At 42.8% G+C, this 23,135-nt stretch overlaps 1 protein-coding gene across 1 annotated transcript in view; it reads right to left on the bottom strand.

Annotated features, from left to right (window-relative positions):
• The window catches only part of LOC126401953 (collagen alpha-1(XVIII) chain-like), a 64,917-nt gene that overhangs the window by 41,265 nt on the left and 517 nt on the right, over positions 1–23,135 (bottom strand). The window lies entirely within an intron of this gene.

Below are 23,135 nucleotides of genomic sequence, written 5' to 3'. Positions count from 1 at the left end.
GCTAAATATTTAAGCCCTTCGTGTGAACACAACATAATGCCGATGAGCGGTATGAGATCGGAGTGCCAACAGGATGTAAACTCCATTAAATAGCCAGCACCAGGATTTTTTGCGTCCGCCATCAGTACGAGTTGTGAGCTATAATGTAGCAGTACATAATCAGCTGTGTGTGTCTGGCTGTGGACGGATGAGCTGTTGAATGAGTTGTGGAGTTTGTTGGTTGCAGCCGTGCTAGCTTTGTTAGCAGCTAGCTCAGCTTGCTAGCTGCTAACCACAACCAGTGGTATAATGTTTTCATTTTAGGTGTCATCGACTAAAACTTTGAAGCATAAAAATGACTAAAATGTGACAAAAACTAATTAGCATTTTCGTCTAAAGACTAAGATTGACTCTAAAGGAGCTGCCAAAATTAACACTGTTTGTCACTGACAGGCTCAGATTGTTATTCTAAGTGTCTGACAGCATTATAGAAAGGATCCCAACAGAGATAAACCTTTTCGTTAAAGCGAAAACCCTTTTTGTTTTACCAGAAACTGCTGGAAATCGCTATAACCAAACCCACCAGGCTCCCCTTAAAGGGTAAGTTCAGTATTTTTCAAGCTGGACTCCATTTTCACAGGCTTTTGTGTCTATAGGTGACAAATGCACACAACCATATCCGACACTGGTCCAGTATTGAGAGAGAGCTGCAGCCGGCTGCGGTGAAACAGGCTGCAATGTAACCAATTGGGGCAATTGTGCACGGTCAGTTGACGTCCACTAAAAGTGCTTGCTTTTGCCACTGACAGGCTCAGATCGGTTTTATAAGTGTGTGACAACACCATGGAAAGGATCCCTACAGAGATTAACCAGACACGGCCCCAAAATCGCCATTGCCAATTTCACCAGACCCCATTGGAACAAATAGAAATTTTAGCGTGTATAGAGAAGGGTTGTCATGAGAACCGATACTTCCGTACCAAGTCGATGCCAACCACAAAAAAATACGTCGATACCTGTTTTGTTTTTTTTCCGGTACCGTAAGTACTGGATACAACTTCGCCCTCAGCGGGCCGTGTCGATTCCTGTCGGAACTGACGGGGGCAGTAGACGCGCGTCAGTGCCAAGGACGAGCGCCGAAGAAGAACGCCTGTTCTCAAATCATCTTTGCCAGTAGCACTCGCGAACAGTCGCTGTTTACCTGCGCTTTCATTTCGGCGAGCATGTTAACAGGTTAGAGCATTCATACCGCACCCGTTCTATGCGCTGCTCAAGTCGCACTGCTTTCACGAGCAAGCTTGAAAATAGAAGAGATGCCGATTTTTTGCGCTAGTCGCAAGCAAATGGTCACAGTATTCAACAAAAAACACGAGTTTGCGAGTGTTGTGACCTCTCTCAGCCACCGTAGACATCTCGCCCTTGACCAAGCGAGACCTGACAGGCACATGTTTCATGTACTTACACATTTGTAGTGCTAAATATTAATTCTTCAAGCGTTGGAATGATCACTGGTGTGCGAACAAACTCACTTCTTCTTCTTTGGGGTTTATTGGAGATTTGCAAACACAGTGCACTACCGCCACCAACTGTTCAGGTGTGGTTTGTATTTTGACGGGACAGCAGCGGCCGCTGTGCGATGCGTCTGTTCGGTTTTGGTGTGAATACACGAATACATCGCTTGTGGTGTAAATGAGGCCTTAGAGTTAAAGTTTGAAACAGTTTTAATAAAGTAGTGAATTTAGGAAAAAATGAGTTCTGTTTTTTGATTTTTATCGTGGTATTAAATGAGTATCGAGAATCGTGGAAATTCACTGGTACTGGTATCGACTACTGAAATTCTGGTATTGTGACAAGCCTAGTATAGAGGCAGCGTATTTCCACATCTAACTGGTGAATTTAAGGTTCATTTCAAACAAAGCAGAGTTGGTGATTGTTGCAACAGCGGAAAGAGAAACCAAGATGGTTTCTGTGAGTTTCATTTGGTTGTTTGTTGTTTATTTAAATGGAGTCTGGTGGGTTTAACCAGAACTCAACCAGATCAAACACTGTTGTTCCCATCAGTCATCAGGACACAACCACATGGGGAAATAGACACCAGTTGGAAACGTACTCTTTAATGGAGCAACATAGTGGTTAGATTTCATTGGTGAGGATGCAAATAAAAGTAATTCTAACCAAAGTGAGTGGGAAGAAAGCAGCTGTGGTTTCCTAGCTGTGGCTCAGGACCCTGCAAGAGGTCACGAGGTTTATCTAAAGGGTCACCAGGGTTGAAAACACATAAACTAATGAGCGTTATTCAGACTTACTTTCCATCTTTGTGTAATTCTGGACTATTTGTAATTGTTGCGGCTCTATTTTCATGCAGCTAAAACTGACTTGAGATGAGGGTGAACAAGTGCACGCGGCTTCATATTAGGAGGTCACGAGGAAAAAGTGGAATAATGGACACAGCAGCTGCAGGTTGAGATAAGACAGAGGGAAAATCAAGCCGACGCTGACCTGCAGCAGAGGAGCAGTGATTTCATTTGTTGTTTCTGACAACAACAAAAAGGAAACAGGAGCTTCGGAAAAACGTGGTGTTCAGTTACTGGCACGTTGGTCTGATTTATTGGCTTGTGGAAAACCCAAAACAGTCAGAAGTGATACTGCGTGCAGCGACAGCGCCATAAACTCTGTGATGTATTTTAATAAAGCGTGGGGAAGAGAGAGAGGAGCAGCAGGGGTGTGTGAGGCATGAATGAAAGACAGCAGCTGGGTAAGTCAGGGCGTATCTGATTGGATCGAAGCTCCACTCCCGGGGGGCCGACTCCATTGCCTCATCGGAGAAAATCCTCGGAAAATGTACCACTTCCAGGTTCTCACAGATGGGCGATAAGGGAACGAGGGATCCCCCCCCCCCCTACTTCCACCAACACACCCTTCTTCTCCCAGGCCTCCTCCTCCTCCTCCACACGGCCCTGTGTGCCCCCATCATCCAGCTACCCGCCTCAGCTGCCAAGCTAGGACATCCAGCTGTTGCACATTCCAGCCCTCAGACCTCCCACACCCACGCTGCATGACATTTGGAGGGTTGGAAACTGCCACATTTTGATAATCTGTGCATTCATACAACATCGCTACTGCTGTCAGCGTATGTGCCAATTCGGCCGGACACTGTGCAGGAGAAGAGGAGCTAATTCTTCATGTTGGGAAATAGATTGGATGTTTTGGGGAGTGTGTGAAAACCAGCTGTCACAGAGGTCGACGCAGACAGTGGATCAGCTGTCCTTTAAAGCATCTTAACAGCCTGATCAAGTGAATCTTGACTTCTTTTAAAATGGATGCTTCACACTTGATCTTCCTATTATCTGGGACATTAAGCACTTAAATTATTAGTGAATTATCTTTTATCTTGCACCACTATACGACCAGCAGTTTACTATAAACTGTATCTGGGTTTCAGTAAATTTGGTGACATTTGTAAGTGAATGTATGGATGAATCATTTTCTAACACCCCTTTCAATGCTATCACTCCATTAAATGGGCATTATGAAGAAGAAGAAGAAAAATATATACTTCCTCAAGGGGAAATTCAATTCTTTAACTCTGCTGTCATACACACACAGGCCCAAAATACACACACATGCACAAACAGGACCTACAGTATACATGTATTAAATGGAGAGATGTCAAACAGGATACGCATCCTGAGCAGTTGGGGTTTCAGTGCCTTGTTCAAGGGCACTGAAGGCGAACTGGCGCCTGGGACCTTAACCGGCGACCCTCTGGATCGCAACCCAAGTCCCTGTGGACTGAGCTACTGCCGCCCCCAGGAGTAACTCCTATACCATGAGTCGAACCCTGGTCGCCCGGGTGAAAACCAGGAATCCTAACCCATAGTGGCTATCAGCCTACTAGTAGGTTTAAAACGCCGTTATCAGCCCATTAAATGGCTGTGTTTATTGTTAGGCGGGGACCTCTAATGGCTGTAGTATCTATGACGTGATGGAGGCAAAAGAGGAAGTGACATAAGCCCTTTTTAAACAGAAATTGTGCAAATTTGCAGGAAAGCCCAATCAGTCTTTTTTCAGCATTGGNCTGTCAGGTTTGTGTTTCCCTCTTGCTACTAGCTGCTCGCTAATTCCTGCTATCAGCTGTTTCCTGTTTATCCACCGCCAGTGGGTCACACGTGCGGCGTCATCAACAGCCCCTCCCACAAGTCATCAACAGCCCCTCCCGTGGCGCAAGGCTGCTTCGTTCTGTTCACACCAAAAATGTTCCACCAATATGTCTACCCTACGAGGCGGAAAATTGGGCACCTCGGATCAACTCGCCAACGCTGTGTGTCTAAACGCTCGCAGCTTGCCGGCAAAACAGCCCAACATTCGTTGAAAATCAGGCAGCGTAAAAGGGGCTCTAGAGTTGGTATAAAGAGCAGGAAGGGCAATGACAGGAGGTGGCTGGGGAGGACTGGTCAAACAAACACAGGATTTTCACCCAGGACACTTGAATTCAGGTCCGGTGTGTAACCAAAAGTCAAGGTTGAGTCATTTTAACTAACGTACATGAGTTTGTTTTGTTCGCGTCAGGTCTCGTCACATCAAGAAGTCTTTGTGCCTAAACCTAAAAAAGTTAAATCTAACAAAACTGCTCCTAATGACATCTCATAACGAGCTTTTAATGGGCTGATATAGTGTTGATTTTGTTAACAAATCTATGATGTAAAATGTTCATCACCTTTTTTCCTAGACAGAGACAAGCGAAAAAAAACCCCAGATCTTTGATCATAAAAACTATAAAGAAATGTTTTTATTTTTGTTGCAGAGACAAGACGGTAGGAAGGAAGCTGAGAGCCGACGTGTTTGTAATTATTCTTAATGCCGTATGAGCCATATGAGATTGGGCTATTGCCGGGTTATTTAACGCCAACATCAACAGTTGGTGCCAGGATGTTTCACTAGTCTGCAAAACACTCAGCCTGGAGCAGCGTCGGCCATTAGCACAAGTTGCTTGGCTGTAATTCAGCTGTGATTAAACAGCTGTGTGTCTGACTGTGGATGCTGGAGCTGCTGAATGGATAACATTCGAAATGGGTGTGCTTAAATGCAAGCAACAAGAATTAATAATAGTTATAAAGGACGTCTTTGAGGTGTGCTCTTCATGAAGGAACACTGTTTATTACAAACTACTGTTCTTGCAGATACATACGTAACAATATTTGGATGCACGGGGTTAAAATTTGGGACAGAAGTGCACAAAACCCAGTTGAGAATGATTTTCTGCTCGACTTGACAGCACAGGAGAGGTATTTCCATGCACAAACAAAGCATGAAAATGAAAACAAAAGTCCAGAAACTTGCTTGCAAATAATAAAAGAAAAGCACATATGTCACAGTCTTGCTGTAATTACCAAAAGCAATCACAGAGCGTGTGTTTGGGGGAAAACTAGACTTCCTGTCTACTTTCTTTTCTTTTTTTTCTGCCGAGCTGATTGTGCCATGAGATTTCTTTCTTTCCGAAATGTGCAGTTTATGACTTTCCCTTTGAAATAATGTGGATGTTTTTGACATGAAAAATCATAATTCTTATTATCTTAGAGAAGTTAAGCATCATTTCCGACAGATATCCCAGGTCTTTCAGTCAATATATCACCATAAATGCCCTGCAGACGCTCCCACATACATGTTAACCCTCCCTCTGTGTTTCCAACACTTTTCATCACCATCAGCTGTCAGCTGCTCTGACCTGCACAGGGCCACGGGTAGGGCAAGTAAACACACCACGGCATTATGCTTCAGTGAGCCAGTGAACGCCAGTTGATGAAGGCACCTGGTGCTTTCCATCTGGAGTATTATGCACACTCACACATACATATGCATATACATTCCAGTGCTACAGCTGCACGTTAAAGCTCCGGCGGGACTGCGGAGTCTGTTTCCTCCTTAAACGTTTATACAGCACCAGTTTGTGACATTCACTGCACTTTCTCCCGTCCTGCATCTTCTGCTGTGCGTCTGCTTCGGTTACTGAGTCCTTAAATTTCACTGGACATTTTATTTTGGTCGAACGTAATTCGTCTCCAAGACTTTTACTTTTGTTTGAATTCAAGACAAATCACTGCTGATGAGGTTTGGCAAAATTCAGAGGAAAAGGCGCCAGGCTGTAGACATACATTTTAGTTGACGAAATGTTAAAACATTTTTATGTGGTGTATGGGCTACACATTTTTACTACCCGAGAATGGGATCATTTTTTAGGCCTGCAAAAATGATAAATGACAATTAAAATCTAAAATAAATAAATAAATGTTACTCATTTCCATGTAATTTTTTGTCAAAGCCACATGGAGCCACTGGATAGGGGCTAAAGAGCCGCAAGTGGCTGCAGAGGCGCAGGTTTCCAGTCTTTATGCTAAGCTAAGTTAGCCAGATGCTAACGGGAGCTTCATATCCAACGCACAGACATGACAATGGTATGAAACTTCTAACTGAACTCCTGTGTTTCCCCTAGCTTGACTGTTCTGGCCCAGGGGATGGGCCGCCACATCCAACCCGGTCTCACTCCGAAATTATCAAAATCCGGCGCTTGGGCAGTGACTTGTGGCGTCAGACACTGATGAAAAAAGGCATCCTTCAGGTGGAAACGCAGCAGGACAAGAACTAGGGATGTCCGATCCGATCCTGAAATCGGGTATCGGCGCCGATCACGTTATTTTTACAAAATCGGAATCGGTAATACAAGATCGGAGGAATCAAAACAACAAAAATGGCTAGGTTTTTCATCTATGTTGTTCATTGTTGCCTCCGCTTTCCAATGCCAATGTTGTTGTTGCCATGTTCCAATGCTGATACTTCCAAACTGCTAAATTTACGCTGCCCTTAGCATGCTGGCTGTCCATGCCAAAACAACAAGTTATCTGTCTGAACGTCACTCCGCCGCCTGCCCAACGTTGACAGGGCCTGCCGTAAATGAGTGTGTTTATGTTGGGCAGGCGGGCGAGTTCAGATGGGCAGCTAGTAACGGTAGCAAAATGTCAGCAATATGGAGCTTTTATACATTGGAAGGCGAAGGCAGCGCAACAGCCACATGCCAAATGTGCAAGTCTAGCTTTCGCGATGGGGGAAAAGACAGAGCTCATTTCAACACAACCAATTTGATACGGCATCTGGAAAGGAAACATCCATCACAGCGTGCCGAGTTCGAGGCAGCAAATAAAAAGCCACAGAACCAACCGACATTGGCGGAGGCTTCGAAAAGGAAATAGAAATGTCCCCAGGACCACGATGAAGCCAAAAAGATCACAGCCAAGATAAACAAACCTTATGGGACAACTTGGATGCATTCTTTTTTTTCTTCTTTCTTAATGCTTTGCAAAGTATCGGGTCGGACTCGGTTTTCATAATAAAGGACTTGGTATCGGACTCAGTTTCAAAATAAAGAACTCGGTATTGGACTCGGTTTCAAAATAAAGGACCTGGTATCGCACTCGGTTTCAAAATAAAGGACTGGGTATCGGACTCGGTTTCAAAATAAAGGACTGGGTATCGGACTCGGTTTCAAAATAAAGGACTGGGTATTGGACTCAGTTTCAAAATAAAGGACTCGGTATTGGACTCGGTTTCAAAATAAAGGACTTGGTATCGCACTTGGTTTCAAAATAAAGGACTGGGTATTGGACTCGGTTTAAAAATAAAGGACTGGGTATTGGACTCGGTTTCAAAATAAAGGACTCGTATCGGACTCGGTTTCAAAATAAAGGACTGGGTATCGGACTCGGTTTTTAAAATAAAGGACTGGGTATCGGACTCGGTTTCAAAATAAAGGACTTGGTTTCGGACTCGGTTTCAAAATAAAGGACTGGGTATCGGACTCGTTTTAAAAATAAAGGACTCGGTATCGCACTCGGTTTCAAAATAAAGGACTTGGTATTGCACTCGGTTTCAAAATAAAGGACTGGGTATCGGACTCGGTTTCAAAATAATGGACTGGGTATCAGACTCGGTTTCAAAATAAAGGACTTGGTATCGGACTCAGTTTCAAAATAAAGGACTTGGAATTGGACTCGGTTTCAAAATAAAGGTCTGGGTATCGGACTCAGTTTCAAAATAAAGGACTGAGTATCAGACTCAGTTTCAAAATAAAGGACTTGGAATTGGACTCGGTTTCAAAATAAAGGACTGGGTATCGAACTCGGTTTCAAAATAAAGGACTGAGTATCAGACTCAGCTCGGTTTCAAAATAAAGGACTGAGTATCAGACTCAGTTTCAAAATAAAGGACTTGGTATTGGACTCGGTTTCAAAATAAAGGACTGGTATCGGACTCAGTTTCAAAATAAAGGACTGGGTATCGGACTTGGTTTCAAAATAAAGGACTTGGTGTCGGACTCAGTTTTAAAATAAAGGACTCTGTATCGGATCGGATGCAAAAAAAATGTGATCCAGACATCGCTAACGAGAACGAAAGTTAAGGTGGCGAAAGTCTGAGCAGGGCAACAAACACCGACTTTCACTCGGGACAGTAGCGTTCGCGTAAACTTCCTGTGAAAACGGAAGTGTATTTTGAAAGAAGACAATGCATGTAACAGGCAGAAATGGACATAACGTCCCAGATCGTCAACAACCAACACACCCAGGGTACCTTGGACGTCGTATCTGGACGTGGAAAGTCCATGACCAAACGTCGATATGTATATCACCTGTTAGTGACATCATTCCCTTCTTTCTAAACAGTGCTGAAGAAAGTAATGACTTCTCCTCTGACTCTCAAAAAAACTCCCAAATCTGAATTTGCACTTAATCAAACCATAAAAACAGCCCCCAACCAGACATACAGGTGCACACAGGTGTCCACATACTTATGGCCATGCACGACAGATAGAAAGTGCTGCATCCCCACAAAGCACTGACACATATTTGTGGAAGACAGAGAGACAAACGGGGGTAAAAAGAAAGTGGGAGTGTATAAACTGCAGCTGTGCTAAATTACCAGAGCATCTAAATCTCCCTAACCTCAACTAATCTCCATGGCAACCAGATTTTTCCAGGCCTGTAGGACCATCAGGGGACTTTCTTCGACAGAGAAACTCACTCTGCATTCAGTTTGAAGCACTCTTGTTGTGTTTAAGCTGATTAGAGAACTCCATATTTGGTATGAAGGCGACACCGTGAGGAGGACGTGCACAGATTTCATACCTGTCACACAGTGATTGGTTGCATCTTTACAACTTGCTGCACACAGACCACCAACTTTTACAGCCGTATATCAACTGGTTTCACTTCCTTTGCCTCGTTTAACCTCTTTGTTGAGACATATAAGCCTCCATCTATGGTGCAGCGTAAGGGACAAAATCAAGACTACTGAAAACCTCCACTCTCTTCTCATCTAACACGCCAAAGGATCCAGGATGATGGGAGCAAACGTTCCTGCCGGTGTTTTCTCAGGCGCAGCACTGTCTCTCTGTTAATTGGTGTATCATGTTTCGGTCTGTTTCCCACACACGGTTCACACGCTCAGATGTATGTTCTTAAACCATAACACACTGCTGAGGAGGCACACATGCTCAGGAGCTCAATAATCAGACTGTGAGCTCATGTTTTCTGGTATGAATGAACCCTGAAATAAAGGCAAAACCACAGCAATTAAATTTAAAGATATACATTTCTGATCTATAGATAAGATAAGCTTTATTGATACCTGAGGGGAAATGTGTATCTCACAACAGCACAAAGACTGCAGTCACAGGCTACATGACATGTCGGGTTCTGCTCTGAAGAACAAACGTGAGGATTATTTCCTGTTTCAACACGATAAAGTCAGCTTCTAAAAAAAAATAAAAAAGGTTTGCCGTCCTCCATGACCCCACTGCAACACCTTTGGGATGACGTGTAACACCACAGAATGACAAGTCTAACAACCTAAATATTGATGCTGGGGGCCACATATTTTTGGCTCCGTCGTGTACCCATTCATGTCCTCACAGTAACCAGCAGATGGCAGCAGCACATTTATTTCATCACTATATTCATCACTGGTTGCATTGAGAAATGAGAGGAGAGAAGGTGCAAATACAGATCAGTTATTACACCTTTTTAGGTGGAAGGATAGGTCAGATCTAATCACTGTGTTTATGCTCTTATTATGGAGTCAAAACAGCAATAACAACTCTTTAATCTCTTTGACCAGAAGCACTTTCTGACCTGCACTAATTCCAAAATGGCCGACAATAAACAGTGTTTTCTTGCTGCTGGAAATAAAACAACCTGTGGACACTAAGAGACTGATATGGATTTTTTAGGGCCGATGCCGATACCGATTTTTTTCCATCACCCTTAGCCAATGACCGATTATGGACTGCCGATTTTCTTGAGCCGATATTTGGGGCCGATACTGCTTTTGCTCCCTCAATTTACATCAAAAAAATGACACAATCATAACATATATTACAGGTTTAAAATAAGAAACATTTATTGAACAGTAAAAAATACTAAAACAAGATGGAAAGTTGAGGTAGAACAGGTAGAATATTATTATTATTATTATTATACATTCAAATAAAAAAAGAGTTCAGTTCTCTTAAATCTTCCAGTAATGTCTTTATAAAATAAACAAATATTTAAGCTGAAGCATAAATAAAACAACAACTACTGTACACAGTAGGATTCAACAGCTTTGTTCAACTTAACCATATACTTTCAAATGAAAAAAAGTGCCAGGGAAAAATAAATCCGCGAACCCACGCGCGTATCGGCCGATGCCGATACAAGTAAAAAACTCAAATATCGGCCCGATATATCGGCCGGCCGATGTATCGGTCTATCCTTACTTAAAATGATGTTGTAATTTTAAATCTTTCTGGGTATTTTTCGGTGAAAAGCACCAAGAAATTGAAAACCATGAGCCTTAATCTAAATCTTACGGAAGCGTATTGCATTCACTTGACAAAAAAAAAAAAAAAAAAATCTGTTTTATCGAGTAATTTTTTCTGTTTTTCAGAGTATTTTATTTTATTTTTTTTCTGTTTTTCGTGGTAATTTTTTCTGTTTTTCTGAGTATTTTTTTCTGAGTTAAGAGNTGCATTCACTTGACAAAAAAAAAAAAAAAAAAAATCTGTTTTATCGAGTAATTTTTTCTGTTTTTCAGAGTATTTTTTTTTTTTTTTTTCTGTTTTTCGTGGTAATTTTTTCTGTTTTTCTGAGTATTTTTTTCTGAGTTAAGAGAGCAATAGAACAACAGATGCTTTCATTCCTTTCTTGAGAGCTCGATACAATGGAAGCAAACATGACCCGCTTGTTTAGTTTAATCCAGTTTTACTTTGTTTTGGGTTTGAGACACTGGGAGATACTCTTGTCTTTAAGTCATATAGATGGTGTTATCATCATCTATCATCATATCATCATCATCATCATCATCATCATCATCATAGTTTGTCGACTTTACGCAGGCACCTCCCATTATATCGAGCTCTCAAGAAAGGAATGAAAGCGTCTGTTGTTCTATTGCTCTCTTAACTCAGAAACAATACTCAGAAAAACAGAAAAAAAATTACCACGAAAAACAGAAAAATAAAAAAATACCACGAAAAACAGAAAAAAATTACTCAATAAAAACAGATTTTTTTTTATTTGTCAAGTGAATGCAATACGCTTCCGTAAAATCTGACTCCACAGGTGAAATATTTTCATGCATTAACACTATCTTATCGTTAATAATTGCATGCATTTTCTATGGCTGCAACAATTAGTCGACTAATCGATGACTAATCATTTTTCATATAAAAGTACTATAAAAGTACCCAAAATACTCTTATTGCAGCTTCTTCCGTTCAAATATTGGCAGCTTTACACACTCTCACATGACGGTGAACTAAAACCCTTTGCCGTGAGTACGAAACAAGACATTAGATGACATCATTTTGGGGTTTGGGAGAGACAGACCGACATTTTTCAACATTTTAACACATTTTTCGATGAAATGATTAGTCGACTAATCGAAGAAATAATCGACAGATGAGTCGACAATGAACCTTTCTGACCTGTGCTAATTGCAAAAGGGCCATGTATACTGTAACCCCACCCCATTAATAACATGACGGTAGCAGAGAACGTTTATTTAGATCAAATTAAAGACATGTCCACAGTGACTTGAGGCAGAAAAGGCACAAAACGGTGCATAAAACTTCACCAAAACACAGGAAATTAAGTGTTAGACACTCAAAATTCCCTGGCTCTGACCCCCCAAACCTCCCATTTCATGTGTCCCCAACAAATTTGGAAACAAGACCTACACCCTTGCGAAAAAACTGTCTTAAGAAACACAACTTGTCAATGCACATTGGCAAAATCTAAAAAATCGGCTTAAACTAAACTGTTCTTTCTTAATATTTGCAACAACACAACCCTTAAAGCATCAAGCAACAATTATTACTATTATTCAAGCTGTTCTTTCTCAATATTTCTAGCCATTTTTATGTGAAAAGCACTAAAAGCTGAGAACCAAGAGCCTTAATCCAACCCTGACTGCACAGGTGAGGTATTTTCATACATAAACAAAGCACAAAAATGAAAATGGCAAGCATGGAAAACCTGCACCTGAAACCTGAAGAACATCTTGTTTCAGTTGTTGTGTTTGTGCTCTCTTTAAGGCGTCAGAAAAGTACTATCAACTGCGCACATTTCTGATCATTAACTCTCTGATCTCTTTTACTAGTGGCGCTGTCTGACCTGTGCTTGCTGCAAAAGGGAATTGTGTACTTGGATCCTGCAGAGCTGACACACACAGTGGATTAAAGGTGTTTTCAATGCCTTAAAGTGTCCAACAAAATGAAAATGAAATGCTGCCACCTGTTGTTTGAAATCTGGAGATTCTCTCTGCACCACATCTGCACAAATATTGGTTGGTTCAAACCTAGAAATCCATCACACTCCTCACTGATCTCTATCTGTGGTTTCCAGTGATCAAATAACTCAAATTCTTGCTACTAAGCGAAGAAGAAGAAGAAGAAAAAAGTCCCCCCGCGGGGCATCTTGGCAGATGCTCGGCAGAAATCTACACCCATGACACTCCTCCCTCCACCACCCGATCCTTACACCCTGCGGTATGTCGAAGTGGGTTCTTGGCGCGGACAAAAGCAGGGCATTTTCAGACGAGAGGGTGTGAGACGGTTCCCTCATCCAGGCTCAATGCACGATTCATTAAGCAACACGGGAGCTCCGAGACAAGACAGTCGACTCCTTGTGTGGAGGATCTCAATCTGTTGAATGAGGACGTTTGTTGTAGAGGCCAGGCGGTAAAGAGTAACGGGAGGTACGTGTGGTGGCCTCTTCAGAGGAGATGACTGGCAGCAGAAAATTAAAAGCAATTATGGAGCTTTAAAGCAATTAAAAGGTCATTTCAGTTCGGATCTGCCGTATTTTTCTGTCTCACCTGTCAGAGGTGCATTTTGCAGCCTGGAGACACGTGTGCAAAGGTCTCGCAACTTGAGGCGCTGCAGGTGACTTTAAATTCCTGCAGCTCAGATACTGTACTCGAGGGCAAGCACTGCTCATAACCCCGCTGACGCTCCCAAAATGTCAAACCCCAACCCTAACCCACACAGACTCATCCACGGCAGCTAAACTGGAGTCAGCCGCTCAGCTTTTGTCCACAACATGACGTCAACGCAGAACTCAAAGCTGCTTCAGACTGGATTCTGACCTCCCACATTCCTCCATGTAACTCTGACACTTGTCCTCGTTTGAGAAGAATGACACGCATCCTTTCACACGTCACTCCCTCCGGCGATACTGTGGCTGCAAGGAAGAAAACGTTCAAGAATCCCAACTTGCAAATGTTTTTCCACACGTATCCAATAACGACCTGTCTCTCTTCATAAAGTAACACTCTCATCACCTTCCCTCACATCCCTGATGTGACCTGAACCTGGAACGCAGCGCCGACAGACAACCGTGAAACAGCTTCACGCACAGGTGGAAGTCAGTCATTAATCTCCGCACGACCAACGGCCAACGTGTGGTGAGCGAGGACCAGCCTGTGAGCTCCTCCTCGGCTGATAAACAGCAGCGAGAATCAGTCTAAGTGGTTCGTGGCCTCTGTCTTGGCAGCAGGCCGAGCCTTTGTGGCGGATATGGGCACTCGGTGGTGGAAATGATTAAAAGGCTGATGTGATGTGCCGTGCAAAACATGGAAAAGATGACAATGGATGAGTCAGCTGTGGCTCGGGTTCAGCACGCAGAAAGGTTCCACTGTAGAGAATCTTCGCAGCCAGTACAGTCGACTTTTTTTTAAGCGATCTGGAAATGAGCAAGGCGGTAAATATTACTGATTATCATGAACACAGAGCTTCTGTCTCTGAGGGCTGGGCGCAGTGAGAGGTATCATGGCTTGTGCATTCAAGTGCAACAAGGGTACTTAAAGTCTTTTATATGAAAGTAGCTGCAGGCTTAAGTTTATCTCTCTGCTAACAGCGTGTGTTTTCGCCTGCACCAACCTGCGTTACATATTTTTTTAATGGTTGAAAAGCTGCGGCTTTACTTTGTTTCTTACATTAAAGGCACCTGCAGCTTGCACCCTTTGCTTTATTTGGCTGTACGGTGGGATGAAGTCACGAGCTGTCGGAGAAACATTTTCATTTTTTTCTCCTATATTTTCATTTCTATTTTTATTATTTTGTTATTTTATTTTTTATTTAATATTTTTTATATTTTTTTTATTTTGTTATCAATTGTTTTCATTTCCTATTTATTTATTTTTTAATGTATTTTTATTTTATTTCTTATTGTTTTGTGCATGTTATAGTTGATAACGACACATTACACTGTATTTTGCACGTACAAACACAACCTGTCCACAGACAGAAGTAGGACAGTAAGGGCCCGTCCCAATACCCCCCCCTTGGCCCTACCCCTACATTTGCGCGTTCCCACGAGGGGTAGTGGTGTTCCAATTCCTTTTTGTAGGGGTAGGGGGCATAACGAGGGGTAGTGGGTATGAAACTAGCCCTTCGGAGCGAGGGATTTCAGATGCTGACTTGCCAGCGAGGGGTAGACGTCGCCATGGCTACCACCGAGCAAGAGATGGGGAAAAAAGTTCACACATAGCTACAATTACCGTCGTCAGGTTGCTTGTTAGCTAGTCTGAGTGGGCGGAAGTTCGCTGCATAGATCAGCCTCTCATTGGGCGGAACGAGCCACCCGCTGAAGTCCCGCCCTACCACCTCCGGTTGTGTAGCAACTTTTGCGGTGTTTGATCTTGCGGGGATGTAGCCATTTTTCTGCCATGGTTCGCGTCCTGTAGGCGATATTTTTGTGGGCGTGTTACATCAAAACCTGTTTCCCCCCAGTAATATTTTTGCAAGCACACTGTTGCTGTGGCACCGCCAAGAACAACTGTGATTGGTTGAAAGAAATAAAAAAAGCCGGGGCGTTTTTTTCTCCAATCTTAAAGTGAGAGTCGGCACAGCCAGACCTTTCTTTTCTTGAGAAAGGTCTGGTGAGCGAGACTACTTGTTAGCTAGCTAGCTAGCTCACACTATCTGGCGTCTGTCATCTGTCCTGTTCTGCAAAATTGCCGGATTTTTCACATTACGATAACACGCCAGCTAGTATAACTATGCTGCCTTGTAATGTTAGCTGGTTAGCTAGCTAGCAGCAACGAAGCATGATGAATGCGGCAAACGCGATCGGTAGGATGAACTCAACCGGAGACTCCATTGTAGATGCCGGTTGGAAATGTAGATGGTTCACAGCTTCCTGTTTCAAATAGTTATGTATGCGTGAACGTAACTGACGCGGTGAGTGGTGTCCCAATTCCTGGGGAAAGATTTCAACCCCTACCCCTCGTTGCTTCATTTCGAGGGCCAAGAGGTAGTGGGCAAGGACCAAGAGGTAGTGGACAAGGGGGGTATTGGGATTGGGCCTAAGTGCGAATAAACAGAATCTTACTACAGCTTTCACTACTGCTGATGGGCGAAGCAGACATCTTGGTTTTTGAGGTCGGGGTTGGTGAGGATCCTCCAGCTTTCAGAGGGTGGACGTTTAGCACTGACTTCCCAGTGCAAATGAACACTCTACAATAAACGCTCCCACTGGCAGGTTGCATAATGCAAGTTGCTCGTTTAAGAGGTCATCAGACACAGACGAAAAAGCCGTCCTTACCCGTCACACGATGCTCTTAACGGCACCTGGCGGCATCAGTGGGAAAAGTGGCGGGACAGCAACTTAATTTAAGGTGGTGAAAGTCCGACTTGTGGTGGATGGGTCAACCAACCACAGACTTTCACCTGGGAAGCCAGTGTATGTGACTAGGTCAAGACGAGGAGTAAGAATGTGTTGCTTCTGTAGAGGAGAGACTTAAACCTGATCTGAATGAGGCTTGGGACCACGTCGCGGAGGCAGTTGGTTGGTCTGGTGAGTTTTAAAGTGTGTAGACCTTTTTGACTGGACAACAGCAAGCAGCAACTACGCTGCTTTCAAGCCAGTAGTCGGCTTTGTGGCTCCTTTAAACGGACAAGCACGATCGAACGCTCAATGATTCACGTGATGAGCGACTAGAGCGACCAAAGCTACCACAAATTTATTTGACAGTCGTGGTTCTTGGGCATAAAACATGTTTTAAATTCTAGTCTATGCCTGCAATCTGTAGTTAGAGCAACAGCCCGAGAGCCAGTGCAAATGAGCAGGGAGATCTGGAAGTTTGCCACAGTTCATTTACACAGACTACCCACACTGTTATGATACAAAGCTGAAAATCAGCAGAGTATCCTTTTAAGAACAATAGAGTGCTGGCCCAGACTCGCCTGATCATTGTCTCATCACCAAAGGAGTCATTACAATCAGGAGAGACAGCAATTATGCAATATGTGCGTTTCCGGTAAACGGAGGCACAAATCCAAAGCTCTGACCAGAAGCTCCTGCGTTTAGAAATTAACCTAAAATCACCCTGAATCCTTCCACACTATTCCTGGATAACAACCTGATTAGATCTTAAAGAGCGGAGCAGGTGGGAGAAGCAAACCAAAGCCACCATTATCACCATTATCACCACCTGAAAGCCATCAGCTGCAGCTGGGAAAACAAAGCGTCCCCCAGTAACAGCGAGCAGCTCCTGACCGGCCAGGTTAGCCGGCAGATTGTGTAGAGAGATGGAGGACGGAAAGCCAAACATCCTCTCACCCCTCAGCATGAGATCATACGTCCACTGAACTCTTCCGCTGTCACCTTTACAGAGCTGGCAGCAGGGAGAAAACACCCTCAGCTGCCTTTATGAGGCCTCCATGGGGAAGGTGTCATTATGTACATACTGTTGTAAAAGAGCTTTGATGTTTCATTTGTTACACGTCTGATGAGTGTGGAGGCAGAGTGTGAGACGAACGCAGGATAAAAGCTGTAATTACAGATAAAAATGGGAGGTAACAGCGGTGAGGAATTGTCCTCGAGGCGACGTGGAAAATAAAGTTTGTTTCAAGAAGCTGCTGTTTACTCAACCTGAGGATACACACCTTATTCTCTGCTGTATATTTAGCTGGTTCACTCAGGAAAAGACACATTTGGTCCACTTTTTAAAGTACTTATGTCTTTTACGTATACTGCCCCCGTCAGTTCCGACAGGAATCAACACGGCCCGCTGAGGGCAAAGTTGCATCCGGTACTTACAGTACTGAAAAAAAGTTCTCATGACAACCCTACTTTAGATTATGACAGTCGGGGTGTGCATATCATATCGCAATATTTTGGCTTATTGACATATTAATGTCATACTGTTACCCACGGCAACAACAAGCAGGCCTGAAAAAGAAATTATTAGCAACTCTGCAGTGGTTCCAAAAAGAGGAGCAGAATATGCGATAGTTGTGGTATCATAACAACCCTACTTTTTATGGCCCTTCATTCACCTGCGACACATTCTCAATTCCAACTCGTCAAAACACCAGCGCTTGGCCACTGGACCCACCAAAGAGCATCAATGTAAGTTCTTTTTGGGCTGCACAATATGAGGAATGACATTATTACATGCTGTAAATAAAGTGATATTCAAGTGTACTCAGTTCTGCTCTTGTGCTGCAACAAATTGCCTCTGGAATTTAAAAATAACGCCGACAATAAAATCACTTGGAACCGCGAGGGAGGAAGTAAACCAAATCCAAAAGCCCAAATACTTCTCCCTAACTTAAGCAGCACTCACTGGACATGCTCCATATTTTTGATTGCTACTATGAGTATGAAATGACAAAAAATAGAAAGCAACAATTCAGTAAATGAGAAACACTGAGTCCAAACAAGAGAAAATCATCATGCTCCTGCTGCAGTAACAACAGGGCTGAGAACAAACTGAACCACCGCCTACTTCCTGTCCGGTAAAAAGCTCTTTGAAGCTGTCGTGGTGACAGAAGTGTCCAGAGTCCAGTCCCCATTCATTTCACCCACCCAACTCTAGACTTACAATTTAAAACCTTTAATCTTGAGAGTGAAGCACGAGAGGGGTCAGTATTCACGTCTTAACTTTTCGAAAATCTTTAAAAGTGCAGAAGGAGGTTAAGTTTAGTAAATAGGTACAGCTGGTTATATGTCACTAAAATGTGACATCATATCTGTTGCAACTGAGGCAGACAGTCGAAGCTAAACAGTGAGACTTCATCACGTCTTCACTCCAGCACTCAGGTTTACACCGTCATTAGCTGTTCAGCTGTGAAGAAACCACATAAATCACATTCCAGGACACCACACTGACTTAAAGTATTAATCTGCCTTGTTTATACATCAACAAACATCTGTTTAGCTCCTGTCGATTGATTTAATCAGTGATTTAACGCTGATCCAGCTGATGAAAACTCTGGCACTTCATGTTCTCGACAGATTTAAGTGAGGAAAATCCTCTGCCAAGTGGGAAGTAGAGTGGATCAGATCTCTTTTGAAAACGCATCCTTCTGTGAGAACTCTAAAGAAACAATCCCAAATTATTCTGCTTTATGTACAAGATGTCAACATTATATGACTTTATGAGAGTACCCCGTGTCTCTAACTTGGCCTGCAGCTCGGACACAAACACAACCCCGATTTCGGAAAAAGTAGTGACGCTGTGTAACTTTCTTTGCCCCTGGGTCCCCGCTCCATGTGGCGAGTTTCTTTCGGAACTGTACATGTCCCTCAAGGTTTTCCACTTCTTCGTACATTCTGCTACGTCCACACCGATGTTACTGGAAATTTCTCTCCAGGAGTTTGCGAGAGTCTTGTTGAGAGTTGTGCAAATGTGCATATTAGCAGACTTCTTCGATCATCCACTCCTCCGTTTGGTCACCTTTTCTTTTAACAACACTCAGTAGCCCCTTTTACACTGCTAGATTTTCCGCGAATGTTGGGCCGTTTTGCGTCACTGTTTACGTCTCACGCTGAGCTACACGTTTTGTTACTTGCTCACGCCCCCCATTTCCCCGAAAAAGGCGCATTCTGTATAACAAAAGTAGGTAGGCGGCATTTTGCTGCACTCCCTGATTTTGTTTTTATACTGCCAACGCTGAAAAAAGACTGACTGGGCTTTCCTGCAAATTTGCACAACTCCTGTCCAAAAAGGGCTTGTAAGTGTTTGAAAACTGAAGACACAAACTGTTGAAGTTCTGAAAGTGATTGCACTTGCATGTTGAAAGGAATTTCCAAATTATTGCATTCTGTTTTAATGTATCGGATTTGTATATACACACAAGTGAAATTTCCACATCTGCAATAACAGCAATGGGCCTCGTGTTGAGACACGCTGAACCAGCTGTGAATCCAGGAAAGAAAACAAGAGATAAACACTGTGACATTTTCCTCCTGATGTAATTATCCCCCGTATTAAATTCCCCTTACATCCTGAATCGCACCACGCTGTCATATCAACGGCCACGAGTGTTGTACACCGTTTTATCGCCAATTGTTGTCTGCTTTGATAAAATATAGCCTCATATCAGGGACCACCCAGGGGAAACGTCTGCTGCTTGTGTTACAGCATACTTTGGTTAAGTGCTTACATGTCACGTAAACACAGTAAATCTAAGAGGCGCTTTATCTGTTCAATGTAGAGAAAAGAACATAGACGTTAAGACAGTAAATTAGCGGTTAATGATGCTCAGTGTTTGGCTGGAGTTTCCTTATTTGGTGGAATCATTTTGCTTTAGCTTTAATTTCAAACCAATGCAAAGGGAATCACTGCTAATTTCATGGCAGATTTCTCTCTGCATCATATGTTTAACATCTTTGCAAAAACTATGAGCGCAGATGGAAATGTTGCCTCTTTAATTCTGACAGACTGACACGAAAATCTGATGCATATATTGATTACAGTTCCTCGGTGTCACATCGTTCCGTAGAAAAAGAAAAATAAGCAAAACTGCAAGTTTACACAAAGTGCAAGCCTGAATTCTTGTGTGAAGTTTGTCGGAGTGTTTCTGCGTATACTATGTCTCTACATGAATGTGTGGGCATGCCTGAATGTCAGCACAGTGTGTGTTGTGTAGAATGTGTGTGTATGTGTGTGTGTGTGTGTGTGTGTGTAGCGAGCGGAGGAGGCAAGAGGAGGTAAAATTAGGCGATGAAGGTGAAGCGTGTCTGTTGCTCTGGGAGGGACCGATGAGCCCTGAAGAAGGGAAAATCTGAACAAACCGCAAATCACCACCCTCTACACACACACACACACACACACACACACACAACATTCTGTTCTGCACTACAACACACTATAAAGTAACATCCCTTCCCTGCATGAACAGAATCATGGATAGATGACTGTATGAGCTATCCAAGAACAGGTACAGGAGCTCGAGGGGTCAGAGGGTTCCTCTGTTAAAGTCACTGTAAACATTCCTTGTTGCTAAGTTAATCAAACGACTATAAAGAGACACAAAGTGACGACAAACTTAGACACAAAACTACAGAGACTTGAAAAGGCCAATGAGAGATGCAAAACGTTTACAATGAGACACCAAACAACCACACTGGTGCAAAATGACCACAATGAGGCATATTAAGATTGAAAAGATGTAAAACGACCACAAAGAGATACAAAAATGACCATAAAGACACGCAAAACAACTACAAAGAGATGTAAAATTACTGCAGATAGATATGAAAAGAACAGAAAGAGATGCAAAAAGATGGCAGAGAGACGCCAAACAACCACAACGATGCAAGAAATGACCACAAAGATGTAAAATGACCACAAAGAGACACAAAAGATAGATGTGAAGGGGCGTTGGTGGCTTAGTGGTACCTAAAACGATCACAGAGCCATGTAAAATTATCACAAACAGATGCCAAACAACCACAAAGAGACGTGTAGTGACCACATAGACTTGAAATGATGACACAGATGTAAAACTACCACAAAGAGATGCAAAATTACCATGATAGGACTCAAAGTGACCACAAAGAGACACGAAATGATACAGAGAGATGTGAAAAGAAAAGAAAGAGATGTAAAGTGACCGCAGGGACACATGTAATGACCATAAAGAGACACAAAACAACCACGAAGAGACACAAAATGCCTTCAGAGAGAAGTGAAAAGAACAGAAAGAGATGCAAAAAGATGAAAAAGATGAAAGAGATGCCTTAACAATCATAAAGACGCAAAAAGCAACAACAAAGACATGTACAATTACTGCAGCGGTACAAAATGAGGCAAACTGTCCACAAAGAGACGTAAAATTGTCTCAGAGACCTAAAACAACGACAACAAGATGCCAAACAGCCACAAAGAGACAAACAATGACCACATTGACGTGAAATGATCTAAAAGACGTAAAATGACGACAAAGAGACACAAAATTACCACGAAGACACTCAAAATGACTACAACAATACCTGAAACGACCACAAAGAGACGCCAAATGACCACAAAGAGATGCCAAATGACCACAAAGTGATGCCAAATGACCACAGAGATGCCAAATGACCACAAAGTGATGCCAAATGACCACAAAGAGACACCAAATGACCACAAAGAGACACCAAATGACCACAAAGAGATGCCAAATGACCACAAAGTGATGCCAAATGACGACAAAGAGACACCAAATTACCACAAAGAGACGCCAAATTACCACAAAGAGACACCAAATGACCACAAAGAGACACCAAATGACCACAAAGAGACGCCAAATTACCACAAAGAGACACCAAATGACCACAAAGAGACAAAACAGACATTTAATGATCACAAAGACGTTAATCGACAGTGAAGACATGCAGAAAGGTCAGAGAAAGATGTATAATGACCATAAAGAGACACAAAACAAGCACAGACACAAAATTACAACCTCAAAGACGCAAAAAACAACCACAAAGAGACGACAAATGACCACAAAGAGATGTACAATGATCACCAAGACGTAAAACAGCTACAAAGAGACACAAAATGTGTAAAAAGAGATGTGAAACGAACAGAAAGAGATGCAAAAAAAGAGACAAAGACACCTAACACCCACAAAGATGCAAAAATCAACCACAAAGAGATGCCAAATGACCACAAAAACATTTATAATGAGCACAGCGGACAACAAAATGATCTCAAAGAGTTGAAAAACATCCATAAAGAGAAGTAAAATGACCTCAGAGACCTAAAATGTCCACAAAGAGACTCCATAAAGCTATATATAATTATATAAAGAGACATATAATGGCCCTAAAGAGATGTTAAATGATCACAAAAAGGGACGCCAACAACCACAAAGATCTGTGCTTCCTTTGTGTTTGTTTTCCGTCTATCTCAATCTGGCAGACGTGCTCTGATGTGGGGGCGTGGGGGGGGGCCTCTACATGTCTGTGCCCAGGGGCCCATTGTGTCATAGTCTCGTCCATGAACAAAGCAAACAAGCCTGGTGCTCAGCCATCAGACAGCTGCGGAAACAAGGGCAGCGAATAAAATAAAAGCCAAGTCATCGAATTAAAAAATAATTCACTGTGTGATGCCAGCGAAGAGGAGCAGGTCGGTGCATGATCTGCTGAGCACACAGGGAGCATCCTTCACTTTGGCAAACACAAGCTGCAGACAGTAAGGTACAGTAGAGGAGAGGAGATGCTCTGAGCTATTCATAACTCTCTGGAGACAAGTCCAGACACTCACATCAACCACAACCTCATTCCAGCCTGGAAACACAAGCTTTGAGATCATGTGTCTGCACACTCAGCTCATTAGTCAGAATAATG

This window comes from Epinephelus moara, chromosome 15 (genome assembly GCF_006386435.1).
Source record: "Epinephelus moara isolate mb chromosome 15, YSFRI_EMoa_1.0, whole genome shotgun sequence".
NCBI lineage: Eukaryota > Metazoa > Chordata > Actinopteri > Perciformes > Serranidae > Epinephelus > Epinephelus moara.
The sequence above is the reverse complement of the archived record's forward strand: the minus strand, read 5'-3'. Positions and strand labels throughout refer to the sequence as shown.